The sequence below is a fragment of the Verticillium alfalfae genome, genomic scaffold, assembly GCF_000150825.1.
Source record: "Verticillium alfalfae VaMs.102 supercont1.13 genomic scaffold, whole genome shotgun sequence".
Lineage (NCBI taxonomy): Eukaryota > Fungi > Ascomycota > Sordariomycetes > Glomerellales > Plectosphaerellaceae > Verticillium > Verticillium alfalfae.
This window is the reverse complement of record NW_003315026.1, coordinates 217,233-220,107: the sequence shown is the minus strand read 5'-3', so window position 1 is coordinate 220,107 and position 2,875 is coordinate 217,233.

The following is a 2,875-nucleotide window of genomic DNA, read 5'->3' as shown; positions in this document are numbered from 1 at the left end:
TAGTAGCGAGGCAGGGCGACGTAGACGAAGCAGGACGCAGAGGAGTCGAGGGACGCCCGATGAGATGGAAATGGAGGTGAAAGGATGGAGATGGGGGATGGCGGCTGGCGGCTGGCATCCAGGCGGGGAGCGATCCAATAAAGGCCTGGCGCCAGGGGCCTTTCATTCCTCGGGGGGTGGGATTTGGGGAGGCGAGGCCCTGTAAAGTCCGCCGCAAGTCCACATGCAGCACCAGTAGTCCCTCGGGCGGTGTTTGGAGTACCTGGCCGCACTAAGGAAATACCTCCAGAGTGCCTCGAATCAGGTGGAGATGCGGGTACTTCTTGAGCATCGACGGGTGTAGTGCCCTAGTGGTACTGCCGCCCGGCGGAAGGGTTTACCTGCGGTGCGCTACCGGCCACGCCTTGCCTGAAGCTCAGGATGGGAGTCAGATCGCATCGGACTGGTCGAGTCCGGGCTGGCAGGGGGGGTGGAGGGTAGCAAGAGCTGACTGTGAGCCGTCTTGTGTGGCGTGGAAACTTCATCTCGACAACCCATTGACTGCATGTCTCCTGACCGACCTGTGCTCCATTGCCAGAATGCCCTTGGCTCCAGGTGGGCTGGGACGATCTTCACACAGGTTGACGCGAGGGCTGCATGGCGGCGTGGTATTCTCGATGGTCAATAGTTCTTCAGCAACACAGGGTAGGCTTGTTTCTGACAAAAGCAACATTGGTGGTCCCTCGTCGTCTCCCTCTGTTGGGCCGTAATCTACTGGCAATCCAAGATCGATCGTTCATGTCCTGGCTCGTCAGCCCGTTCCTTATGCGGTCTTGGATCGATCCGTCCGTGTCCGATCCTGTGGCCGACAGCAAAGCAACACCCTCGTTCTGCACCTATCCCAGCTTCACCTCACCTCACCTCACCTCACAGCCCAGCGACACCCGCCGTGAAGGTGTGCGCGTGCTGCAGGGTCTCTGGCGGCGGCTGGTCTGCTAGTGGGCGCTTGGTGCCACTCAGTTGACGTTCCAGCCCGATCAAGGGTGGACTGGAATGACGTCGATGCTGCGGTGACAGCGACGACTGCGTCGGCCTAGATTGACTCGTTGGCAAGCCAGGCTCCCTGGGCCCCAAAGCAGGATACCCCATTGCAAATCAAGTCGCGGTGTCGGAAGACTAGCTTGAGAACCTCGAGACAAATTCATGAATCCTAGATTTGGAGTCGCACATTTTGAGAGATGGATCTGTTCCTGTAGGTCAACAACGGCGCTAAACATGGTCTGGATCACATTGCATCTTCTGATCAATGGGGCCCGCGCGGGCAGAGCACCCCCATGCGTTTGCGTTTGCCATTGTGCTGTACCATGTACCAATGTACCGTACCTATGCTGCCTGTGCATGGCGAAGCGAGGGATCACCCGCCCACCCCTCCCATTACCCGTCCCCTCCGTCCCCGCCCTTCATGCACCCAAGGCTGATACTTACTGACCTGGCGAGGAATGGATGGTAAAGGTGAGTAGGTTTGGTAGGGTTGGGACATTCGTTTACTTCCCTCGCCAGCCAGTAAGCATGTACCTACAGAATCCCCCCTTGAGCCTGAGGTGAGCCAAGGGACCGTGCTTCAAACCCCTCGTTCGCACCCCTTCGTTTCAAACCCAGGAGGCCTTGGAGGGCCCAGCTTGACCACGATCCCCACCGCCGGGTTGCTCCTTGAAGAGTCGCTTTGCAGACCAACACAGCCAGAGACTGGAGAAAAGAAAAATGGAAAACGGACCGTCCCTCGCATGCCGGGCCCATCTGGGTGCAAATGTGCGTCCGCTGCCTCCCTCTCTCTCTCTCCACTGTCCCGCGGCCAATTCAGCCACGCAAGGTGCTGGCACCATCCATTGACAAGTGGTCCCTCGTGCGTTTGCGAGAGACTAGACGGTACCTACTTCACAGCCCTGCTGGGCATGTAAAACGGGTCGCATCTGTGCAGAGACCCGGGTGGCTTTGCCGCTTCAGATGCTACCCGTCTCCGCTTAGTTGACACAAGAGACGTGGCTGCGGCACGAGGTCAGGGTCCGTCCGTCACAAGCATCGAGCACCGCTCGAGTGACGAGTGACCGCTGCTGACTTCCCCATCCCCTCCTCCCGTCCCTTTCGGTGCACCGGCGCGGGCACGCCCCAAGGCTGGCGGTCTGATAAATTTCCTCGGTCTGCCAGTCATCTCAAGATGGATGCTTTCGTATGGTGAGACGGCGATCATTCATGCGCTGACTTCTAGAAAGGTTGTCCGCCCTGTAGGAAACCGATGGGTAGGAATCGGGGGCCTGGGATCATGGGAGGGAGTTCCGAGGAGTCAACCCTGGGAAAATGACAATGTAACATACGTTACAGGGTGTACGGTAGAGGTTCGACCGGGAAGTCGGATGCGGCACTCAGCCATGGAGTCGAGAGTAGGCCATGTGCTGCATGTTGCGCAATGTCTTTGAGCGATGTTGTCTGATGTTTGTGCTATCTGGCGATCATGTCACCCGAAATGATCCCGACCCAAACCCTGGACCGTGTACTACGGGCGCTTCGTTCGGTCTTCGGAGATTGGTTTCGGTAGCATCCATCGAATACCTATCAAGAGGGATCGGATGCATATACTTGTCACGGGCTCGCATCATGCCTGTCCGTTCTCCGTTCATGTTGGCGTGCTGCTTTCCTCTTCCGTGGCAGCACTTGATGGGTACAATTAAACGGCTGAAAGACTTTACTTTTGCGCATTGAAAACCGGTACCTCCTCCACCTTGGGGGTACTGTGCATCGAGCAAAGTGGTATCGTTGCGATCGTGAAACATTGGACTTCCAGGCCTTCTTTGTCATCCAACCAAAAACTCTAACCTTTTGGCCATCCACATTCCCGTCC